This window comes from Symphalangus syndactylus, chromosome 13 (genome assembly GCF_028878055.3).
Source record: "Symphalangus syndactylus isolate Jambi chromosome 13, NHGRI_mSymSyn1-v2.1_pri, whole genome shotgun sequence".
NCBI lineage: Eukaryota > Metazoa > Chordata > Mammalia > Primates > Hylobatidae > Symphalangus > Symphalangus syndactylus.
In genome coordinates this window covers 123,577,518-123,604,010 of record NC_072435.2, presented here as the reverse complement: position 1 = coordinate 123,604,010, position 26,493 = coordinate 123,577,518, and the positions used below count along the sequence as shown (strand labels likewise).

At 39.2% G+C, this 26,493-nt stretch overlaps 1 long non-coding RNA gene across 1 annotated transcript; it reads right to left on the bottom strand.

Annotated features, from left to right (window-relative positions):
* Window positions 1-8,756: 8,756 nt before the first annotated feature.
* LOC129459883 (uncharacterized) lies at window positions 8,757-25,755 on the bottom strand. Its single transcript, XR_008650091.1, has 3 exons — window positions 25,641-25,755; window positions 13,421-13,514; window positions 8,757-10,557 (listed from the first exon to the last, which is right to left on the bottom strand). It is a non-coding gene; the product is annotated as an uncharacterized lncRNA (long non-coding RNA).
* Window positions 25,756-26,493: the final 738 nt, after the last annotated feature.

Below are 26,493 nucleotides of genomic sequence, written 5' to 3'. Positions count from 1 at the left end.
TTATATTCTTTAAAAACAAGCTTTCAGATTAATTTCCCTCTTTTTTTTTTCTATTTTCCATTTCATTGACATCTACTCTGAGCTCTTTTTAAAAACATATCCTTTCTTCTGCCTACTTTGAGTTTTATCTGTTTTTTTCTAGTTTCTTAAGATGGAAGCTGAAGTCATCGAAGGGCTGTTCTTCTTTTCTGATACAGGCATTCAAACTTCCCCCTCTCAAATTCTGGGTCATTGACATCCTGCAGATTTTGATATTGTGTTAAGATTTTCATTCATTTCAAAATTCTTCCTAATTTTCCTTTTGTCTTCTTTGACCCATAGAAATCTAAAACTGCATATTTAATTTCCGAAAAATTTGAAAATTTTCCTGAAATCTCTCTGTTATTGATTACAATTTTTAATTCCTGTGTGGTCACAACATATATTTTGTATTACTGAAATGCTTTTATATTGACTGAAACTTGTTTTTTTTTCCTCCAAGGTCACTGATTTTATATATATATATTTTATATTATATATATTTTTTATATATATATGTATATATATATATATATATATAAAATCAGTGGAGTTTTCAATCTGTAAGAGGCATCTACTGAAAAACCAACAGTTGGCATCGTTCTTACTGGTAAAGTCTGAATGCTTTCCCCATGAAATCAAGAACAAGACAAAAATGCCTGTTTAGATCACTTGTATTCAATATTGTACTGGAAGTTCTAGCCAGTGCAATAAGGCAATTAAAAGAAATAAAAGGCACCCAGATGGAATGGGATTAGGAAAACTGCCTTTATTTATACACCATATAGAGAGTGGAAAAACTCCATGTATATATATAATATATATATATATATATTATACTTTAAGTTCTAGGTTGCACAGGATGTGGGTTAACTTGGTGATTATTCAATGTGCAGTTGAAAAAGCTGTGTATTCTGCTCTTCTTGGGTGGACTATTCTATAAAGGTTAATTAGGTTCATTGTTAGTGTTGTTCAAGTATATTATATGCTCACAGATTTTTCCATTAGGCCTATCAATTTTGGGGAGGAATACTGAAATCTCTGATTATCATTGTGGGTTTGTCTACTTCTAGCAGTTCTATCAGCTTTTGCTTCATGTATTTTCAAGTTCTGTTAATAGGAGCGTAAATATTGAAAGTTATTGTAGCCTCTCAATGCATTGACTATTTTATCATTTTGAAATAAACTTTTTTATCTGTGATGATATTCTTTGCTCTAAAATTTACTTCGTGAGATAGTAATGTATCAATTTTACTTTTCCTTGGTTCAGTGTGAGCAGGAATTTTTTCCATTTTTTAACGTTAACCTATATGTTTCTGTTTACTAAAGTGGGTTTCATAGTTGAGCCTTCCTTTATATTCAAAATAAAAATATCTGCCTTTTTAGTTGGAGTATTTATACATTTACATGTAATATAATTACTGATATGTTTAGAATTAAATCTGTCATCTTACTATTTATATTATAGTTCCCTCAAATGTTCTTTCTTCCTCTTTTCCTCTTCTCCTGCCTTCTTTTGGATTAATTGAATATTTTTATGATTCCATTTTATAGTCTATGTTTGCTGATTAAATCTTTGTTTTGTTATTATGATGCATTCTTCAGAGTTTAAATTGCACAACGTAACTTATCACAGTATAGTTTTTTTCAATAGATTTAAGGGGTATAAGTGCAGTTTTGTTACATAGGTATATTGCCCAATGGCAAAGTGTGGGCTTTTAGTGTAGCCATCACTTGAATAGTGTACATTATACCCATTAAGTCATTTCTCATCCCTCATTCCCCTCCCAGCCTCCCTTCCCTTTGGATTCTCCAGTGTCCATTTTTCTACTCTGTATGTCCATGTGCACACATTTTTTAGCTCCCACCTGTAAGTGAGAACATGCTGTACTTGTCTCTCCATTTCTGAGTTATTTCACTTAATATGATGATCTACAGTTATACCCATGGTGTGGCAAAGGACAATCACAGTATACTTTAAAGTGATTTATACTACTTTGCATAAGTATAAGAAACTAAAATACTGTACTTCTATTTCTTCCCCTAAACCTTTTGCAATCGTTGCCATACTTTTACATAAAACTCACATTACATTGTTTTTGTATTTGTTTCAATAGTCAATTATCTTATAAAGAGATTTATAATGAGAAATGAGAAAAAAAACTTAGGTACTTATCCATTCAATTATCATTTCTAGTATTGTTTATTTCTTTGTGGACATCCATATTTCCTTCTGAAATCATTTTATTTTTGCCTAAAAGAGTTCTATTAATATTCCTTGTAGTGTGGGTCTGTTGCTGATAAATTCTTTTATCAGTCTTTTGTGTAAAGAAATCTTTATTTTGCCTTTACTTTTAAAATATTTTTCTGGGGATAGACAATTGTCAAATACATGAACCATGTTTTTTCAGTTTTTAAAATATGCTATCTGAGTCTCTTCTTGCTTTGCTTGTTTCTGACAAGAAATTGTTCTCATCATTATTTTGTTACTCTGTATCAAATACTTTTCTCTGACTGCTCTTAAGATTTTATCCCTGGGTTTGGCTGATTTGATTATGATGTACTTTTGTGTATTTTTCTTCATGCTTCTTGTGTTTTGGGTGGGGTTCATGGAGCCTCTTGGATCTCTAGTTTTGATAAAACTAGGTGAAAAAAATTTAGTCACTATATCCTCAAATCTGTTTTTTTCTGTCACCCCCTCTTCATCTTCTCCTTTTGGAACTTCAGTTACTCAAATATTAGGTGTCTGGGATTGTTTTACAGCTCACTGATGCTCTTCTCATTTCTCTGTTTTCTCTTTTTTTCTCTTTGTTTCATTTTGGATAATTTCATTCTACTGTTTACAGTTTTAGGTTCACAGTTGTTATTCTGTGATGCTTAGTCTGCTGTTATTCCTACCTAGGGTATTTTCCATCTCGGAGATTGTGGTTTTTATCTCTAGAAGTTTTAATTGGGAGAGATAGGATTTTCTACATGTTAAAACACTTGTATCTATTCATCGCATATGTAGATATGTAGATTTCGACATATATGCATGTAAGTATATACAAATGCATGTACGTATACAGACAGTTTTGGACTTACAATGTTTCAACTTAGGATTTTTTTAACTGAACTATGGTGCAAAAGCAATATTTATGCAGTAGAAACCATACTTTGAATACTCATACAGCAATACAGTTTTCCACTTTCAGTGTGGTATTCAATAAATTACATGAGATATTGAACACTATATTATAAAATAGGCTTTGTGTGAGATAATCTTGCCCAACTGAAAGCTAAAGTAAGTGTTATGAGTATGTGTGAAGTAGACTAACCTAAGCTATGATGTTCCATAGGCTGGGAGTATTAAATGCATTTTTTACTTATAACTTATGTTGAGTTTATCTGGACATAACTCTGTTGTAAGTTGAGGAGCATTTCTGTCTGTATGTGTGTGGGCGTGTCAATGCTTATGTGGGGGAGAGAGGGAAAGAGAGGAAATGGCTTTATTTACCTCTTGGAACATATGAAATGCAGTTATAACAACTTCATTCATGTACTTGTCTAGTAATTCTAACGTCTGCGTCCGTTCTCTTTTGTTTCTGACTGATTGGTTTTTCTCTTTATTATGGTCATATTTGTGTGCTTATTTCCATGCCTAATAAATCTGGATCAGATGCCAGACACTGTACAGTTTACCTAGTTGGGTGAGGGTTTTTTGTTTTTTTGTTTTTTGGCATTACTAGAAATAATCCTGGCTTTTGTTCTGGGATGCCATTATATTTTATGAAAATAGTTTGTCAGTTTTAGAACTTACTTTTACAACGTTTTAGTTGCAACTTGAACAGTGCTCATTGTAAGTCTAATGATTCACCCCTTCTTGAGTGAGATCCATTCTGCACTCTGTGTAATACTCCATGAAGCATGAGGCTTTCCGTTCTTGCTGACGAGAACAACAACTACACTTGGCCCTGAATACGGTTATTACAAATTATTTCAAGTATTTCTTTCCTCTGGCTTCAGGGGGTTCCTCACATTCCTCTGCTGACCGGAATTCTGTTTCATGTTCATTGAGTCTCCTCTGAAGAATGTGGGAGTTCTTTCTCTCTCTCAAGAGAATGGGGCTCTCTCTTCTTCAGTATGATGTCCTCTTGATTCTGGTCTGCTGGTCTCTCAGAGTCCTCAAATCAAAGAGCTTTCTTCTTCCCTGTACCACAGCAAGAATACTCTCTTGGGGCCATGAACTAGAAGCATTGTAGTATCCATCTAGTTTGTCTTCCATCCCTCAGGGATCAGCATCCCTTGTTGGCTAATGTCCAATGTCTTAAAATCTATTGTTTCAAATATTTTTATTTCTAGACTTCTTTTTTTTTTGTCTGTATCATGTGGGTGGGTAAAACCTGCTCTCATTACTCCATACTGATTGAAAGTGGAAGTGTTCCTACTCTTTTGTAAAGTAAAATTTAAATAAATGATTTTAAATGGAATTATATATATACAGTTGATATAAAGAAAAAGGCACAAATCATAGGTGTAGAACTCAACAATTTTTTTACAGTTAACATGCTTGTATAACCACCACCAAAATTAAGACTTAACTTTACTACTGGCCCCCAAGAAAGACCCCTTTTCAACCCTGTAAGTCACCACCACACCCAGAATTAACTAACTGCTATACTGACTTTCAGTGATCATTTGGATGTGTTTTTTTTTCTTTGTACAAAATGCTTATTCCAAAATTTCCCAGCATTTCTATTGAATCTCCTCTTTTTAAAAAATATATTTATAGTGTTTCTACAGCTTGCCTTTTCCTACTAGTATTTTTGTTCCAACAGTTATATTGAGGTATTATCGACAAACAAAAACTGTTATTTTTTATGCGTGCAGCATGATATTTTGATATTCATGTGCATTGTGAAATGACCATAGTCAAGCTAATTATTGGTGTTTGTTTTTTAAGTAAAACTCTCCAATTTAATGTAGCTAAATTGATTTTTTCCTTGAAGTTTTTTACTTTCCATGAACTAATTAGAAAATATTTTCCTGACCCAATGTCATAAAGAGATTCTCCTATACTCCTTTCTAGAAGGATTATCATTATATGTGTAACTTCTAGAAGTGCAGGCAATTTAGAGTTTTGTGTATAACTTTTAGATAAGTCTCAAGAATCATTTTTTGTCTGTATGAATATTCATTTGATCTAGCACCATACATCCAAAGAATGATTCTTTCCACCACTGTACTATGGTGTCACTCTTGTCATAAATCAAGACAACCATTAACTGTAATTTTCATCTCCCTGAAACTATGAGACTGCTGAAAGCTATGTTTAGCTTTTCAGTCTTTTAATGAGGTTTCTCTGCAGGTTCTTTGCTTCTTTCACTGTGCAAATAAGGCATTCTCAAATGCCTTGAGTTGAGAAGAATCTCTGAGTTCATTTCTGTTTTTCCCATTTCTCTTAGATCTTAGTCTTTAAAGTTCTAGCTACCTTGATGACCATGAGCTCCAATTTTTGTTTCCTTGTCGTTGAGAGGCTGCTGAGAATGCTACCTTGCTTCTGTTTTATGCTAGGATTTCTACTGAGATTCACAGTCCTCCATCCCATCACACTTAAGCTGGTAAGTGCCTAATGGATAAAGGTTGTGCAAAACAGTAGCTGACACCAACCGGGCTCCTTTATACCAAGGTCTTTGTCACTCATGGCCTCCTCCCCTTAGGGTTTTCCAATGTCTTGAAAAAGGTAGCTTAGGCCGGGCGCGGTGGCTCACGCCTGTAATCCTAGCACTTTGGGAGGCCGAGGCAGGCGAATCACGAGGTCAGGAGATAGAGACCATTCTGGCCAACATGGTGAAACCCTGTCTCTACTAAAAATACAAAAACTAGCTGGGCGTGGTGGTGTGTGCCTGTAGTCCCAGCTACTCGAGAGGCTGAGGCAGGAGAATTGCCTGAATCCAGGAGGCGGAGGTTGCAGTGAGCTGAGACCGCACCATTGCACTCCAGCCTGGCAACAGAGCGAGACTCTGTCAAAAAAAAAAAAAAAAAAAAAAAAAAACTTAAAAATATTTTGGCTATATGCTTTTAGTTTCTCTTGTTGGGAGATTTGATTGGCTGCAATCTTGAAGGCACGCCTTGGAGCAATTCACTTTTCATATTTTCCATTATGTAACCTTTTACTCACTTTTTCGTATCATATACTGCCACCATTTTTGGCTTAGATACAGTCACGAACCTCTGAATCTCCCCAAATGTAATCATGGAGCAGTGGTCTACACAACTCATCTCAGACAGTGTATTTGAAGATTGAAACCAAATTCACATTTATCTGAGTACAGCTGTAAAGTGAGTAGCATTAGGATAAACATCATGTCTTCCAGCATTCACCTGGAGGTGGAGACAGTGAAACCCAATGAGTACATTTGTTAGTTCCCAAGGAAGAGTTTTCGTGATTATCTGAAAGAAATCTTTGATTGTCACAGAAAATAAGCTTCAAACAAGGGCTGATTGGAAGGCAGGGAATGGGGAATTCAATAGTGATTAATACAATCAAAATATTTCCTGTGACAATATTTCTGGGGTCTAGAGAGACGCCATTTCAGTTCTCAAGGGTTTATTTCTGCTAGCTTTCAAAGGGCATATGAGCCACGATATGAAAATTGTAGTAGTATATGTCATGGTGTCCACATCCCATTCAAGAGTCATCTTTGAGGATCTGTGCACATGACCTCACATCTTAATGGGAGAGCAGCAGTGACAGGTCCGCTTCTCTGGAGGGTGCGCAGCCCCCATTAGGGTTTGCCTGTGCTTCACATGCCGAGTCATCAGTGTTTGCCAACCATATTACACACAGGCATCCGTTAAGTTTTCTACAGTGTCATTGTGTTTAAACTATGGGTCTTTTTCTTTTTACATATGTCCCTTGTAGATAGGCCAAAAGAAGTAACAAAAAGATCACTCATAAACCCATGACATTCTTGAATTTTTGAAGTATTCCTTTCCAACATTTCTTTCTATCCTTGAATGATAATGTATTTTTTTGCATGCATGTAATATACTTTTCTTTACTTATTCTTCAGTGATATATTCTCATGAAAATAAACAAACATAAATCATGCTTTGCTTCCTTACTGAGGTGGAAAGCAACCAGGAAGACTGCTCCTTCCTTGCCCCCACCTCAGTTCCATCTCATACCGTTTTCCTGTTACTCACGACATGCCAGCTGCACAGGAACTGGTTGGTTCCCTGCGTGCTCGAGGACTTTCTTGTGCTATGCATGGCTGGCTCCTCCTTTTTTTTTTTTAAGTCTCAGAGTCAGTGTCTCCTCTGAGACCTTGCCTGATGACCCCTATGGAAAATAGGCTTTGTGTTTTCTACTTCTTATCACAGCTCCCTTTTCTTTATAGAGTTACTATAGTTTGTAATTATTTAGCTTATGGACTTCTTTATTATCCACCTTTCCCACTGGAAAGCAAGTATCAGTTACTCAGAGGCGAGGCAGGCATTTTTTTAAACCATTGTCTCCCAGGGCCAGCTTGTGAATCTGGGAACAGGGCACAAAAAATATTTGTTAAGTGAATGAATTAAATGACTTGGTTTTAATAACTGTATAATAAACTATTGGATGTGCCAGGAGTGGTGGCTCATGCCTGTAATCCCAGCACTTTGGGAGGCTGAGGTGGGTGGATCACTTGAGGTCAGGAGTTTGAGACCAGCTTGGCCAACATGGTAAAACCCCATTTCTACCAAAAATACAAAATTAGCCAGGCATGGTGGCGCATGCCTGTAATCCCAGCTACTCGAGAGGCTGAGGCAGGAGAGTCGCTTGGACCCAAAACACAGAGGTTGCAGTGAGCTGAGATCGTGCCACTGCACTCCAGCCTGGGCAACAAGAGCGAAACTCCATCTCATAAAAAAAAGTTCTTATTAAATCTATTGTTGGCCATTTATGCTGATGCTATTTTCTATCATTGTAAATATAAACAGGTTTCCTGGCTGGATATAGCTGAGCCTCACATAGGTTATGTTACAGATTTGGTAACACACACTTCACAGGGAGGTAGACTTAGGGGGATATTGTGAAATGCTGTCCCAAGACATAAAGGGGCTGTTGATCCCCTGGACCTACAGAAAAACTGGCCCTAGGATGTAAAATCTCAAGGTGTCTCAGAGAAATTTAAGGTGATTAAGGTGACACCCATAAGCCCCTTTAGGGGTCCTGGAAAATGCATGGGTGGACCAACCTACACAAGACTAAAACTTCTTGCTCATTAAATGCATGGCATCTAAGAGCATCTCTCTGTAAAAGTGACCCCATTTGTTGTAGGACTTTCTTTTCAGTTCAGCTAAAAGCCAGGTTCTTGTCACACAGCCATGAAAGATGAGGCTCGCAGACACCTTGAAGGGTGAGAAAAATAAAATTTATTGGGCGAAAAGGAACAATAAAAAAGGAAAACAGGGACTCTCAGCAAAGCGAGAATTCTGCTAGCCAGTTGCCTGCCTCACAGATGGAATCCCCAGTTCCACCCCAGAACAGGACAGGCCAGGCTCCTTCCTCCTGCAAATGATGCGAACTTCCCGAGGCCGCACCCCAGCGCCCACTCCTCCCAGTGCGCACGCCGGACGGAGGTTCTTCCGGGGAGCCCTTTTTACTTGGCTGCCTCACGTTCATCCTCACCAGCTAGCGATATACAAAATACACACAATACAGAGCAAATTGTGAGATGAGTATCAGTGAATAAACTGCTGTGCAGACATCTCTTGTATTTGAAATGTTTATTTGTTATGAACCCAATTCAAGCTGGCTTAAGCTAGAAAACAAACACACACCCACACAACAAGAATGTGTTAAATGTCATAACTGGAAAGGAGTGCATTGGCTTTAGAAATGGCTTCGCTGAGGTACTCAAGGGGCCTCATCAGGGTTTTGTTCCCCAAGGTCTTTATCCCACAGACATTTATGAGCATCTCCCAAGTGACATTCTTGGTAGCAGAGACACAGTGGTGCACATAGAAGGTCTGTCTTCCTCAAGCCAAGACTCTTGTTGACGGTGAGAGATGCCAGGAGTCCATCCTAGGTTCACATGCTCAGCCCTACTATTTTCTGTGACAGATACATTTTTAGCTAGGTTCTTTCCGTGTGGTGGTACCCTACCTTTTCAAGCTCATATCCTTCCAGCAATACATGTAATTAAAAAGAGACCTTATTTCCACAGTTATATTAACATTCTGGGACATCCCTGGCTTAGAATTTAACTGATTCTTATTCTCAGCTTTGAACAGATTACAGTGCAAAACAATGAAATTCACTAATTCCTTAGAACTGACACTGGGGCTGCTCTCTGAGCAGAGGAAGGCATTAGCCCCACCTAAACACATAGATGGAGAGTGGGCAAGAGAGACATTCCCAAAGGGAATTTGGGTGCCAGTAGCAGAAGGAACAACCTTTCCAGGGCAGGCAGAAGCAATAGTTAACTGCAGCATTGAAATTATTTCCTTAGGATATATTCTTAGCAGTGACATATGAATGCATAGTGTAAATATATTTTAAGACTTCTGATAAAATTGCTAATTGTCTTCTGTGATGTGTCTATTTGTTTTTACACTCACCCCATGCATGTGTCTGTGTGGTTTAAGTGGTGTAAGATGTTAAAAGTACTTAGGGTATATTAAGTTGATTTCTGATCACTGAAGACTCTCTTTTTCTGTATAGGTGATAAACTAATACTATTAGTCCATTAGTTCACATTTCAATTACAGATAAAATGAGATCCTAGTATTAGCTTTCGGGCAGATACACACACACACACCACACACACACACACACACAGAGAGAGAGAGAGAGAGATCAGCTTTGAAGAAGACTGAATTCTGTCCCTGCACAAACGAAGCCTCAAATTGTTCCGTCCTCTGCTGCAATAGCATTAATAACTCACAGGTAACATGGCCATACTCTTCTGTTCTCCCTGGTAAGAAGATCAATACCAAATATTTGTGTTTTTCGAAAAACAAAAAGCCTTCTCAGGATTAACAATAAAGCCAAATAGAAGGGAATTAAAATTAGAAAGAAATAGCAAAATCCAAGGTTAATGCTTTGATGTCAAAATGACCACCAGATGAAATGACACAATGCATCTGTTTTCAAAGTGGTAAACTCCTTCTGAATTTCCAAACCACATTTTCACCCAGCCTGCACTGCCTGTGCTTTGACATATCTCTGACTGTGATGACCCTGATCTCTTGTAAAGGATTTTGCAGCAACTGTCTCATTATGGTGTCATCTTGAGTATGGAGAAGAAGGGAAAACAAGCTGGTCCTCCTGACTGTGGTTCTGAATATTGACACAGAAGTTGATAGATCAGGAATTGCCCTGCTCCAGGAGGGGGGATCTCCAAGGGCAAACTCCAAAGTTTGATGAATGTGATGTTCAGCCCCTGCAGAACCTTGCTTGTTAGTGTCGCCTCTGCAGTCTCATTTACTGTCTGTCTTTTCCCTGGCCCTGACCTTGAAACTTCTGCAAGGCCACTGAATTTGCATGCGTGCATCACCTGGTCTCCATGGCAACTGCAGAAAATCAGAGCAGAGACAAGGGATTCAGCGTCCCCTTGTTAACAGTGCTTTCTAACTAAATCAGGGCATTTCAGCCTTCGATCCATTGACATTACAAGTCAGATGATTCTTTGTCGTAGGGTCTTTCTTGTGCGCTGTAGGATTTTTAGCAACATCCCTGGCCTCTGCCAGCTAGACGTCAGTACCACTCTCTAATTGGGATAACCTCAGTAGTCCCCATACATTGCCAAATGTCTTCTGTGGGAAGAAATCATTCCCAGCTGAGAAACACTTAACTAGGTCATTGGAACATAGAACCAAATTGGATGGGGTGTCATATAATGTATAATTTCTTTACATTTTAAAAATGACCTTATTCTGAAATTGGTTCTGGTTGCCACAGAGAAATGAGCAAATATCTTCTTAGCAGGCACATCATGAAGACCTAGAAGGAATTCCAAACGGTGACCTCAAATGTGTTATTAACTGAGACAGTACTTACACAATTTATAAAGTATTTTAATATTTTTCTTTTATATGCCTCTCATAAATTATTTTTTTTAAAAAAAACTTTGAAATGTACAAAGTGGCTCATGCCTATAATCCCAGCAACCTTAGGAGGCCGAGGTGGGAGGATCGCTTGAGCCCAGGAGTTTGAGACCTGCCTGGGCAACATACTGAGACTTCGTCTCTAAAAAATCTAAAACCCAATTAGCCAGGTGTGGTGGCATAAGCCTGTGGCTCGCGGCTACTTGGGAGGCTGAAGTGAGAGGATCACCTGAGCCTGGAAGGTGGAGGCTGCAGCCTTGGTCACACCACTGCACTGCAGCCTGGGTGACAGAGCAACACTCTATTTCCAAATAAATAATTTTTTTAAAAAGTCAAAAATAAAAAACACTTCCTCCTCTACAAATTCTTCTAGCATGCTCATGCCTCTGCTTCTGAGCTTTTTGTACAATTTAAAATTACAGATAGATGGCCGAAAGGCTTAGGACAGGTCTTGTCTATTCCTTGAATAAGCCAAGGAAGTGGCCTGTTCCTCTGCTATTTCTTCTGCCTCAGATGCTCCTCTGCAGATACCTGCAGGCTCACTCTCTCCAATGAGAATACAATTATTCTGTCCTAGTAAACCTCCCTTCCTCAGAGATGGCGTCCCTGATTCCTTAGAGGGTCACTGCCTACCTCTGTGCCATCTCTTTTTCTTTGCACTGCTTTTCTTTCCTTCTTATTATCCAAAGTGACTATCTAAAATGGTATGTGTATTCAATTATTCATTTTATTATCTGTCTTTATTGTCTTCCCTGCATAGGAAAGTTCATTTGTCTTTTTTGTTCACTTCTGTATCTTCAGGAACTAGAACCTAGGCCTAGGCCACAGTGTTTTAGAGAAAGACTGCAGAGCACATACTTGGTGGCGTATGTGCCATTATCTCATTCTGTGCCCATGGCAGACATTGCTAATCGTTCAACACACTTCTCCACTAGATTCACAAACAATATCAGAGTTCTTCTTACTGGTGCTGCCACGGTTTTGGAGCTAGCTCCTGCTCAATTTAAACACGATGTCACCCTCCTTACTCCAAGACCAACTGCCTATCACTTAAATAAATTTGATTTATGCAAATAGGGTTATTAAACAAATTCCCATTCACCTCTCTTCTCCAGATGACCAGGTAGGAAACGTGGCCAATAGATCCAGGGAAACATAGGCTGCCTGTTTGTGTTTGAATTCTAGCTCCAGTTCTTCCTAAATGTGCAACCTTCAGGAAATTTCTTTACCTTTCTGTGATTCAGTTTCCTCAGTTGCAAAATGAGGATAATAATAATGCCTATTCCAAGGGGATTGGTGGTGATTCACTGAGATAGTGAAGAATAAGTCTGTAGTAAAACATACTAAGAACGTGGCCTGGGAGATAGTAATTATATGTACGTGAGTGTGCGTTGTGTGTTTTACTACGATTATCTTTTTTTTAAATTAAGTTAAAGCCGAAAGCTATGGATGAGTGTTTCTTTTAAATTAACATCACTGTATTACCCGTACAAGGCTGTTCTCTGCATTTAGGTGTAAGCACTAGCCATTTCATGGTATAAGTTGTAGAAAAGTGAACTTGACTTTTTTAGCATAACCCACAGCAAGAATTACATTTTGTGTTAATGACGTATTATGTGATCACACACATTCAAAACTCAAAGAGAAGTTTCATAAATTTGTACACACCCTTACTACCTATAATGTGCTCTGACATTTCTTACTCTCTTCTCTATTCTGTTCTGTTTTAGCCTATTCTGTTTTTTAATAGCTGGTTCCAATCCATTAAACTGATTTTGTGCCACTGACACAGAGTGAGCAGTAGTTTGAAAGCCAGGGCCCTCTGGAAGGCAGACCCTGCTCTGGGGAAACACTGCCTGTTTTGCATATGCATTGCTGAAAACAGGCACTGCTGGCTTAGGAGTAGGAGACTGGCCTTTCAAAGTTGTCCAAATGTGCTCCTATTTAAGAACAATGCTAATTGCATTGGCCAATCTCAGAACAGAAATAAGTCAACGAACAAAATAAAATGCAGTGCATGAAATTTGCAGTAAGCTCACTCTGAAAAAATTCCTGAAATAATCTCGGTTGTAATCATAAAATTGCAAAGGCCATGAGACAATGTCTTGGCCCAGCAGCTGAGCTCTGCAGGTTCAGAGGTATCAGGCCCCACGTTGGGACTGCTTCCACCAGAGGATTCAACAATGGTTTTACCCAATTGAAGGATGAGACAGCCATCACTAAATGAACAGGCAAGAAAAGAGCGCCTCTGCTGGCTGGGGGTGGAAATTACCAAATTACCAAAAGGAAATTGGGTTCGTGTTTAGTACACAGAGCAAGGAGGACTCACTGGAACCCAGTAATTTATTGATCCTGATGTCTCCTGGTGCTTCCGTGCTCACTGGTAAAGACTGACAGATCAGATCAAGGATCCTGGGAGAGAGCTGGGGAGGTATTGTTCAAAGGATACAAAATTTCAGTTAAGCAGGAGGAATAAGTGAATGAGGTCCATTGCACATGGCAACAAGAGTTAATCATATATTGTATTCTTGAGAAATGCTGAGAGAGTAAAGTGTTTTCACCACAAAAATGAGGACAATGAGAGGTAATGAATATGTGAATTAGCTGGATTGAGCCATTCCACAATGTATATATACTTCAGAGCATCATAGTGTACACAGAAAATACAAACCAGTTTATCTGTCAATTAAAAAATAAAAATCATTATATTAATTTCTTAGTGAAAATCAAAGCAACAATCAAAAGTAGGACTATTGAAGATTCAGATTCTTTAGAAATGAAGGCTTGAGTTACTCTACCAGATAAGGAATCTTGACTAATTGATTTTTTGGCTGAGAGCAAGAGAAGTAGGGAAATATGGGATGGATCCTAAGAGAATAATGGCACACGTATATACAAGCAGAAATGAGTGTTCTATGCTTTTGCGTAGTTTCTCTTTCCTTGTTATGTGTGTTTGTTTCCATAAATAATAATTTGTATTGTCTTTTTCTCCTTCCGTTTATTACTTTACATGCAAATTATATGCTATTGTTATACAATGTAGCTTTCAGATAACAGAATAGTCAGTGGGACCCTAAGATTGAGGAGTATCTAGTGCAACCAGTGATGGTGCAATGACTTGAGGCCTGTTTTTCCTCATGTTAGGGAAGGGGCGGGGCTGCATATCATGTATAAAGGATGCTTGTAAAACAGGGTCATGTACTGAGAAGGGTAAAAAGCAATCTGAAGAATATAGCAGTCACAGATGTCGGGAGCAGGCACTACCTCTGGGACTGAAGGGGCATGCCAACGACAGAAGAGACTTGGGAAAGGGCCGTCTCCAATTTGAGATCAGACTCTTTGGAAAGGATGTGGCTCTGAACCCAGGTAGAGAGGTTCGGTGAGGTACAACAGGCTGGGCCTGGCAAGCAAGACACCACCCACTGGGGCACCAGCAAAACTTGTTGGACGGATGTACTATTCAAGCCCCACGCATTATGGCAAAGAAGCTGCTCACTGGAAGAGAGTTTCCTGGTGACTACTTCCTTGTGGGAATAAGAAGGAGAGTATTAGGATCAGGAGGAGAAGCACAATCCTTTTGTAAGTTGTTCCAGCTAACAAATGCGCAATGTTTACAAAGTTCAGTCCCAGTGTTACAGAGGAAATCGAAACGGATGGGTTTGGAACTGAAAGTCAAGAACTCGATAACTGGTCCAGCCTCACCTGTGGTAAGCCAGCTTCCCACACACCCATCTACACATATTTCGACTTCTTTAAGACCATGAAAAAATGACTCTATGTTTCCATCTACTGATCAATCAGAACATAATTGGAGGGAAGATGACTTGTATTATCTGCCTCCTGAGATAATGCGATAAAAGAAGTACAAGCCCACTCTAATCTACTCCTCCCCCCAATACTATTGAGCCTCAATATTTAAAAAATCCAGTTTACAGAAAACATGGGGATGTAAGAATATGTTAAAGATGCCGTGATAACATAATCGGCTTCTGCTGAGGGCCCTCAAGACCACCCTCCATCTGGAGTTTTCCTAGAAAGTTTCATAGGGCTAGCATATAGTTGTGCTCATGACTCAGATTTGTAACAGGGATGTGATAAGAATACACACTGGATCCCAGGGGTCAAAGACTCTGGCAGGGTCTGCAGGAATCTCCATGTTGGCTTCCGGTGCTCTCTCCCTCTTATGAGGGTCTCAGAATCCATTCTTCCCCCAACTATGAAAATGTAGCAACAGGTAGACCATGTTTCTGCCCAAAGAAGCCCATTAGAGACTCAGCACCCAAGGTTTTTGGGAGCTGGTCACATAAAGATCTTCTCCCAGGCACATACCAAAATGCCAGACTCCCAGAAGAAAAGCAGGTGTTCAGAATAAATCATACTGTTTGAATAGTCCAGGCATAGTGAACTAGGCTTACCATGGAATGGCAGGCACATTCCCAAAATCCAAATTCCTAGACATCAACCAAGGGCTGACTTGCAAAAACACCTTTCTATGGAGAGTAGTCTCCGTCCTGCTATGCGAACTCATTTCTGCACACAGCCCAATGTAGAATCTGGAAAATTCTATTGGAAAATTATTTTTATAAGAAAACAAATAAATGGCATGGATAAAGAGAAAAAGTACAAGAAACTGTAAAAACTTAGAAAGGATTTATGGAACACACCAACCAAAGAAAATATCTGGATCTTGCTTTGTTTGGACCTTAATTTAAATGAACTGTAGGCAGACATTTTTAAGGTAGCAGGGAAGTGTGAAGATAGATTGGTATTGAATACTATGAAATGAATATTGCTGACTATGATTGCATTATGTACAATCATGTATCTTAGTTACTTAAAAAGAGTCTCTATTAGCAATACATACCACCATATTTACAGATAAAATTACTTGAGGTCTGGGAATTTAAAAAATAATAATCTTGCTTTGTTGGTGATAATAATGAGAAGTATTAGTGGAGATAAAACAAATTAAACAAAATATTGATAATTGTGGAAAAAAAATTGTTTTTTTTTGAGATGGAGTCTCGCTCTATCTCCCAGTCTGGAGTGCAGTGACCCGACCTCAACTCACTACAACCTCTGCCTCCCGGGTTCAAGTGATTCTCCTGCCTCAGCCTTCTGAGTAGCTGGGAATACAGGCATGTGCCACCGTGCCTGGCTAATTTTTGTAATTTTAGTAAAGACAGGGTTTCGCCATGTTGGCCGGGCTGGTCTGAAACTTCTGACCTCAGGTGATCTGCTTGCCTCAGCCTCCCAAAGTGCTGGGATTAGAGGTGTGAGCCACTGTGCCCAGCCTAATAGTGGAAAATCTTCAAGGAGTACAGGGAGATTAGTCATATCATTCTTTCTATATTCATGCATGTTTGAAAAGTTCCATATTTAAAAAGGCTAATGTAAGTAAAGATAGATTTTGTTTCTTTTTATGTGTAGCCCATAGAACCCACAATTAACCAAAAATGTGAAAGCGAGAATAACAGGGTGACAAGAAAAAGTTAGCTTTTCATTAAGAAGTTACCTGCAGATTACAAGGTAGAGTAAATGTAGTCTATCTCCTGGCATTCGTAGGCATATTTTTGGCAGGAGCGAGAAATCTGATCTTTACAAACGATGTTGTTTTACCACCCCTTCTCTTTGTACTAACTTCCTGGTAAAGGTTAATTGATTTACCTTTTCAAGAATTTCTTTCTATACAAACGCCTCTGTATCTTCTTTTTTTAAAAAAAGAACAATATACTTAAAAGTGAAAATTAGTTGTGACTTTAAGATAATAATTCAGATTTTTGTGGTTCTGTGTGTTTTCGTCTGAACTCACTTGACTTAGGCTTTTGATTGGAGTGCTGTTTGGAATAGGATCAAGAACATACGGGCAATTAGGTCGGGCGCAGTGGCTTACGCTTGTAATCCAGCACTTTGGGAGGCCGAGGCGGGCAGATCACTTAAGATCAGGAGTTCGAGACCAGCCTGGCTGACATGGTGAAACTCTGTCTCCACTAAAAACGCAAAATTAACTGAGTGTGGTGGCACATGGCTGCAATTCCAGCTGCTCAGGAGGCTGAGGCAGGAGAATTGCTTGAACCTGGGAGGCGGAAGTTGCAGTGAGCCAAGATCGTGCCACTGCACTCCAGCCTGGGTGACAGAGTGAAATGTTGTCTCAAAAACCAAACAAACAAACCAAAAAAAACAAAAACAAAAAAACGAAAACAAAAAGAACACATGGGCAATTGATCTGGAACAGCTCTCGCTCACTTACCTCCCTAATTAGTTTTCACTTGCTGCTTTACCAACAAATTAAAGTACAGCTCCCATTCAATAATATTTGGTTCCTTCTCATGTCCAGCGCAGACATCAGCACTGGGTGTTAAAGGTTATCAGGCAGTCAGAAGCTCAAAGACATCCCAGCTTATTGAAAGAGGAATCTTCAAATAAACAGCAACAGCAATGTACTATTGGGTTCTTCTCATAAAGCTGACTGGAGAGAATGGAATAGGAGATCAAGAGAAGGACGGCTCAGTTCTATGAGAAGGAAAGAAGCAAAGAGTATCAAGAGTGTAGAGAAGGGGAAGGTTGTGTGCAATTTTTCTTTGAAACAAATTTGGTTATCTTAGCCCAGAATAGAATTCTATTGAAAGAAAAATAATATTGATCACAGCATCAAAGGTAAAGAGAAAAAGCTGGCTTTGGGAAACACAGAAACTGAATAGGAGCTAAGAAGATGTATTTGTTGCCACAGCAACAAATGGGTAAAGCAGCTCCAACTGTTTTCAGCCTTTCTAACTCAAGATTTACATTTCTGAGGAAAGCATGTGCATGGCCCAGATTGCTCCCTTACCCCTCAGCCAAGAGAGCATTGGGCATTTTGATTGACAGCCCCAGGAAGTTAGTACATCAGACAGGGTTGGGGTGGAGGGGAGGATGGACGCTGGGCAGGTGAACACAACACATGTCCCTGTAGTCAACACAGATGATTACGCAGGGATGAAAACTGGCAACCCAGGCAGCCAGAGCTGTATACACCATGACAGAGACATGAGGGACTGATGGCCTATAAATGGAACAAGCTACATGGAACAGGCTGGGAAGTGTACTCAGTTTTGGATTGCTGTGTGATTACCTCATCCTCAAACATTGCTCTGAGAGGTCTGGTCTGGATCACAGATACATATCTGAAGCCATTATTGAGGGTGTGTACTTTTTCTTGGCTTCAGAAAGGTCATGGGCAGGGAGCCACAGAGTCGACTCAGCCCACTGGAAGGACATAGACTGTGAGTGAGGAAGGAGTTCATCTTCAGAGGAAAGCTGAGGGCTCTTATCAGAAGAAGAAATGGAACCCAGAAAGGGAGAAACAAACAGGACATCATAATTCTCCCACTGGTTCTCAAAATATTCTCTTCCTAGGACATAGGAGGAGAAAACACTGCCCTCCTTAATTAAGAGATGAGGAAATTGAGGTAAGGACAAATGGACATCCCGCATTCCCACAGCTACCACAAGGTGGAGCTCAGACTAAACCCTCAATCTCATGACTTCTTGGCTGGTGTAGCCTCTATTGATGTCTCTGTGGAAGAGTATTCAGTCAGTCAGTGTGGAAGTGTAGTCAGTCCTCTGAGACATTTCAGAGGCAACCCCAAACTCTACCTAATGCCACCCTACCCCCAAGCCTCCCAAAAAGAAATAGAAATTGAACATTCCTCTGGGTCCTAAAATGAGACCCCCAACTCTCTGACAGAAACAGGAACTGCTGAAGTAACAAGGAGGAAAAAACCAACTGATCCAAAGAAGCACCTGTTCCATTAAGAACATCACTTCTGTTGGTTCATTCAGGCCAGAGAGAAGGTCAGTCTCTGGAAATCCAGCTGCACTTTGGACGCTCCACCCGCTTTGTCATGTGCCTAAATCTAGGCAGGGCTCCACATTGTTATTCTGGTCATGAATCCAAACACAGAAAAAACGGAAAACTCCAACCACCCAATCCTGCCTCTAACACGTGTGAGCCATTGGCCCTTGGGCTCATTAAATACATTATTTAGGCCTCAGTGACCTCATTTGCCCATGGGGATGGCAATAGAAACGGTCTCAGCTGCTGTTGAGAAACCCATGCAATAATGTACATGAAACCCTGAACACAGTGGCTGACATAGGCAAATGCTCAATAATGTTGGTTATTACTATTACTGCTGTGTATAATAGTAATGATCAGAAACCATCCCAAGACGCCAAACTAAGACACTGCTTAATTATGGCAAGTCTACATATGAAATATTTGGGCCATCATAAATGTGTTTATAAGGAATATGGAATAATAACACAGAAAAAGTTTATACTTAATACTGACCAAAAAGAGCAGAATTCAAAACTGTATGCCAACATGAATAGGATACAATTAAAATGTACAGGGGGAAATTAAGGAAATGGACTAACGTTCACTGTCAATAGATTTAGTTGAGTCCTTTTCCTACCTTCTGCTTTTGCTGTGTCTTTAAGTGTTTCTATGATAACATTTACTTTCATGACAATAGAAGGTTTTAATGCTTTAGAAAAGATGTACGTTCTCATAAATTTCAATTGCTAATTCATTATGCATTGGGAAAAATGCAACCCATTTTGGGAAGGCTTCCTTCCCTCATCTATAAAGAACGAGGAGGAAACTCATTCATTGAAATGGCTCTTTACAAGCTCTTTCTTCTAGCATTCCAAGCCAAGTGATAAGGCAGCTACTTAGGATTCAGGAGTAACAGCATGAGCTATTTCCCCAGAGAACCAGCAACAAAATTTCTATATCAATTTCCAGTCTGTGAATCTAAGATTCCATAACTACACCTACGAAAGGGTTTTTCGGGAGAAAGTACATCAGAATAATATTTGAAGTAACCATTTACAGTGGAAAAGCGGAAAAATGTTATCCAGGGACTGGAAAAGCATAGGGTGGGGGAAAGCTAACCCCACTCTAATTCCCACTAGCATGTTCTCCCCCTGGTGTGGCTGCATCGTTGTGCCAATGAGTATAATAAATAGAAGAATAAATAATAGATGAAAGGCTATAGTGTCAGGGAAACAGAAGGAGACCTCTCTCACCATAGATTTTCTTAAATGAGCCAGTTCCCACCAGTCCTGAAACTATTAAGTTCTCTGCAGTTTTAACTTGTAAGTAAGTATAGCTTGAAAACCCACATAACACATGTGTCCCTTCCAGAGAATTACTAAGGAGTGCACATCATGAATACATAAAAACCAGTGCCAAATGGACCTGTGTTCCGCTGGACTTTAAGGAAACCCCAAATCTGAGCAAATACAAGTTAATGTGCTCCCAAGACTAGTCTTGCTCACAAGCCAGTCTCAGTTAAATAAAGGCTGTTTCTCTTGAGCTGAATGAAGGGTATTGGCAGCTAGGACTGAACGAATAAAGCAGCTGCCATTTCTAGGAGCTCACTGGGTTTGGCTCATGATCTAAAGATTTAACCTGCCTTATTGACAAGATCCTCACAAAAGCCTGATGTGTGTAGGTGAGTGCATGCCTGTGTGTGCGGGGAGCATTATCATCCCTGTTTCACAGACAAAATACTGAATGTAGAGAGGTAAATTCAGTAACTGGATGTAACAATAGAAGCCAGAATATAACTGAGGCTAACCCTCTCCAAACTCTATGCTGGTCAACCCTATAGGGATACTCTCATGCATTCTCCAAATTCCATTTATTCCACCAAGATTCCATTTTACATGTGCTGACAAAATATAAGCAATATTTTTTACATTCATTTGTTTTGAGATTCTCCCATGAAACAGTATCCCTGGGAACAGACTGTATTCTGTCAGGGCAAAGGCAGTGAACTGGTGGTTATCTGGCCCAATGCTGTTTGCAGTCACATTGCGTTTGCCTTGCAGAATGTTTAAAAATTTAAAATTAATATCCAACATGTAAAAATAAAATATTTTACAAAAAATAGCAATATCTAGCTTTCTGTGAAGCGTTAGAAGATTTGTGAATACTGGAAATACACTCCCATTTGCCAAAGATAACCCAGCCCCGTTAGAGCCTCTCTTCCTACCTGCACTCCCGACATGAGCCTAGGGTGAAGCTTCCTAAGACCAGGGTCCAGGTGGCAGGCTCCTTACTCTCTGAGTCCCCTGACTGCAGGGAAAACTGTCATCAAATTCCTCCATCCAAGGACATCCGAGAACCTTCACTGCAGCTCATTGTTTCCCGTAGTAATATTCAACATTTACTCAAGAGTAACTGTGTGCCAATACTATTTCATAAAATCTTCACAAAACCCCCATGAGATGGTCAATATTATGATCTATTTAAATGAGAAATAATAGTGATTTTTCCTCCACGACACTGGAAAGGATCCACTTAAATGATACATTATTTTTTGCTCCAGGATTTTTTCTCAACTTTGATTCTACAAGAACTCAGCATTCCATTGTCTCGAATTTTGCACAAACTGAGCTATAGTTTGTTATTGTTGCTGTCTTCTTGAGCAGGTATCAGCACCCATGGCTTTAGGAAGAGGGAAAATGAGGAGGAAATCTAATCTACGTGAGTCTAAAAAATAAACATCCGTGAATAGGGACATTGCATTTGACAAGATGGAAAAGGCAAATAAATTTACTCTGGCTATAAAAATGCCATTATTTGCTTTTACTTTAAAATGGCTCTTCAGGTTGTTCAATGTAAAGCAAATAGGCTTTCTCTTTAATGGTTTCTGTCAGAGACAATATGGTGTGAGGTACAAATGATGAACTCATCCCAGGATATCAACCAAGCGTATGTCCATCAGGTAGGGAGGCAGGGGTCCTGGTAATACACTATGTGGAAGAATGGGGAAAATTTATGGAGGACATGATTGGAATCAGTGGATTTAAATTTTATCTCAATTCCCCTACATCTTATAGTCCTAGGCATGTATATTCTTTGTTTTATCCAAAAGATACCAACTTTATATCAACTAACCAATTAATTTACGGGTTAAAGGTTCTATTTAACCTCCTAAAGATGAGTCCCGTACAATGAGTGCCTCCTCTTTCCCAGCCCCTGTTCTAAGTACTTAGGATATATTATGTTATGTGAGTCTCAAATACCCAGTGGACTGGGGACTCCTAGTATGGCAGGTAAAGTAAAATCATACAGGTTTTCATTTTTATACCTGCTATCTGCTTTCTAAATGTTCTCTCAGTTGTTTTGTTTTCAACATGGAGTCTTGCTCTGTCGCCCAGGCTGGAGTGCAATGGCGCGATCTCTGCTCACTGCAACCTCTGCATACCAGGTTCAAGAGATTCTCCTGCCTCAGCCTCCTGAGTAGCTGAGATTACAGGTGCCCACCACCACACCTGGCTAATTTTTGTATTTTTATTAAAGACTGGGTTTTACCATGTTGGCCAGGCTGGTCTTGAACTCATGATCTCAGATGGTCCACCTGCCTCGGCCTCCCAAAGTGCTAGGATTATAGGAGTGAGCCACTGCACTTGGCCATTTGATTCTTATAACATCTTTGAAAGTAGGCATGACAAATATTATAATCACAATGTTATAAAATACTATGCTGGTTTTAGAAAGAAGGGAACTGAGGCGCCACAGGGTACTTAGAAGTTTTGCCACTGAAATTCAGGTGCATTTGCTTCTATTCAATGTCTTTTTTACCATCTGAACAAACATACAGTTGGCTGTGATGTTGAAAATGTCCCGTCATGCACCTACACCGCCACACACAATATGGTGGACCTTGACCTGAGTTCAGAATTGCAGGTATATTAAATGTTAGTCTTCACCATTTAAAGGCAACTGTATTTCCTATGGAAGAGACTACTTGTTTTCTCCCTATGTATTTCCCCCATAAGAATAGAATTTGTGTTTTTTGACTTCATAGGTAGCTGTCCTGAATAAAGTGTACATTACCCAGCACATCTTGGGTCAAGGGAATGTCAGGTGACTAACTAAATTCTAGATGAAAGTAGAAGTGTCACATGACAGCTTCCAAGGCATAGCAAGGACATGCTCTTCCTATGGACTGTAACCTAGTTTTTTTATTTGTCTTCTCCTATATACTTTAATGTAGAGGGGGTGTCTGTAGCTGTTACTGCCATCTTGCTAACGAGATGAAGAGGAAAGGAGATCAGGAGCAGAGCAACAATCTGGAAGAAGCCTGGGTTCCTGACGACCTTTAGGTCCAAACCACTATTCCAGCTTCAGACCTCTTTCTTAAGATGTTTTCATGAGAGAGAAACAAACTTCTCTCTCATATAAGCAGCTATATTTTAGCCTCTATTTCAAATGAACACTATTCTTAACTAATAAAATTTTCAGACAAAACATTGAGACCCACCAACTAAATATTGCATGTTTTGAATATGAGGATGAACAAAACATACCTGTGCCATTAACATGACACCACAAACCTTAATGAGGCTCTCTGTCTTAATATACTTTTAAAAACCTGATTTAGCCAACAACCCACCCTTTTAATATAATGTTTCTGTTCATTTTTGGGTTTTAGGAGGGCAACAGTTAACCCTACCTCATTCCTCTCTGAGTTTGGAACCAACTGAAATAAAAAGAGGCATGTTTATATAAAGATATGACAAACATAGCAATTTCATTGCTCCTGTTGCTGGTTTGGTAGACATGGTTGGGCCTTTAGTAAAATTATCCTCTACATTGGTCTCAGTAAGTACAGTTTTTCTTTGGGCCCATTCATATAGAGGACCAGGGCCACCTCTCACCTGGTCAAACACAGAGAATCCAGGAACCTTACAAGTAAGTCACACATGACCACAATGTTCACATATTAACCTCGCTAGTTAGAAAAAGGAGATAAATACTGTAAGCATCCTCCATCTCCACAGTTCTTCAGCCTTCATCTGGGTTGAACAAGTAAAGTGGGGAAGGGGTTCAGTTTTATTTCAACAATCCCAGAAGTGAGAGGCTTCTATATCATGGTCTCCAGCTGGAACAAGTGGAAAGAAAGGAGATCTCCTGCTGCTCAAGATAAAGAAGGAATATCGCAGCTAAGGATGGGAGACATAGGGAAGTGATGGTTTCTAACCTGGCACAAGGTGGAGAGAAGTAACAAACTAGATGATGAGGGAAGTAATTAAAGTAAAACAAATACATGACATGAGATTTCCTTAAACACACCCACAAGGAATGTGGGACTTGATTGCAAGCTTCTTGTTCTTTCATGTTATTATTGAACTCATTATCATTATTGCTGTAATTGTAGTGGTGACCCACTTTATTCATTTATTATAAGACATTCCTGAAACCAAAGCAGAAATAGGCCCTATTCTAATACAATATTTACCTGTCATTGTTCTACAGTATCTGTCTCTCTTTTGATGTGGTGTCAAAGTCTGTTTAGGTTATATGGTACCCATACCCACTGTCATCAGCACCCTTTCATGCTCAATTCTTCTCATCTACATGCACAAGAGTCCATTTCTCTGGGAAAAGGATTGTAGATAATAGACAAAAGGAATGTCTACCAGAGAAACAGATGAGCTTGGCTAACGAAGGAAATGAAAATTGGAGCCATAATGAGCTACTGTATCATAAATGAGCATAAATTATTTTGTCAGTGCATTTACAATTTTACATGGTGCAGAGCTTTGCAATTACGTCTATTCAATTATGCCATTCAAGGGATCTTTCAATAAGGATTCTTCATTGTGGCCAAACAACGCATTTGGAAGCTTCTGTTGTACATGGGATTCAAATCTAGCCACGAAAGAGTCCATTGCTGTAGATTCAGAAGAAAATTCTTAGTTAAATGTCAAAATACTAGCAAATTCTTGAAGGAGAAATTTTCAATTGTTTAGGAATAAGGCATAATGAATATGACCTCTCTCTATGATTGTGGAAATTCTGAGTTGAATTCCAAATATCTTTGTGGTTAGGTCAGTGTATTACCAACAATGACAAAAACAATACAAACAGAACAAAATTTGGAAACAAAACATGATCAGAAGATTTTACAAAGGTTAAAAAAGCCCTACTGAGAGGTTTTTTCATAGAATATGTAAATATTTTTATGCGTGTTAAAAACATAAGGACTCAAAATATGACTGTAATACTATAATCATTCATAAATAGAATTAAAAATATAAATATAATCAAATATCTAGTCAATGTTCAAATTTCCTTGCATGTCTGAGCTTTTTTAAACCTCTAATATATCATTTGTACATGTTTCATTTTTTTCTTTCCATAGATAAGCATGGCAGCCTTCCAATCCACTTTCTTTTCACCAAACTTAACAAATCCCGTAATTACATTCATCCATGTTGTACTATTCACAGCTGCACATCCCATCATGAAAGAGCTTGTTTTTCTGTAGGAGTCAAGCTAAATAACCCAATTGTTAAGACAAAACCAGGCTGAGCTTGGCTTAAAAATTGAATTGTGTTACCAACCTAGTGGAAAGTTCCATTATTGGATTGGAAGAAGCACTGTCACCTTTTCAAGAATGAAAGTGAATATTAAGCTTCTAGTTATAGTAGTAGAGGTGAGAGCCACAGCCACTGAGGCAAGAAAGTGAATGTTAGCATTTACTTACCCTATAGAACTTCCAAGGCAATGCTGGGCTTGTTTTACATCTGACTCCTACCCCAGATGTGGATACATTAAGCCTTTGGTCTTAAATACAGCTGGCACATACTGACTCATGATTTCAGATGGTTTCAGGAAAGACCGTCTAGCAAAAGTTGTACTTGGGGGAATCCCTGGCAGAATAACAGATGTAGCAATGTCTAACTGCTTTTGTGATGTAAATTGATCTCCCTATGGCATCAGTGAATCTTTGTGCATTCCTTGCATTGATCAGATAAAACTTACTAGAAATAAAAATAACACACGCAAAAACATCTTCAAATGCTGTGTATATTCATTGATTATTTTTGAATTTAAATGCTTCAAACCTGACCTATAAACTTTTTGAAATGTGTTCAGGCAGTAAATACACATACCGTCTACCCATGTCTATTTTGTTTCTGAAACTAACCAAGCTTATTCTTGCCTCAGGACTTTCCCTTGCTGGGTCCTGTGCCTGCAGCTCCTATTCTTGGCCTGTCTGCTTTGCACCTTCCCTCCTTAGGGGACAGCACCCCCATGTCTTCATCTGGGGAGCCTTCCCTGACTCGCTGTCTTAGGTAGCTCCGTCAATGCCATTCCAGTCTCCCTCCATCAAATTACCCATTTATTATCTTCATAGCATTTTATCATAACCTAAAAAGTGTGTTTTTTTATTTGTTTTCTTGCATATTGTCTGAATCCTTCATTGCATGTGACCATGATGAGGGCAGGGAAGTGACTCACATTCACCATGGGATCCCCAGGTCTTAGACCAAAGCTTGGCACATGGTAGGTGCTTGTGAATGAATAAATGAAAGGGTGGATGGATGGGTGGATGG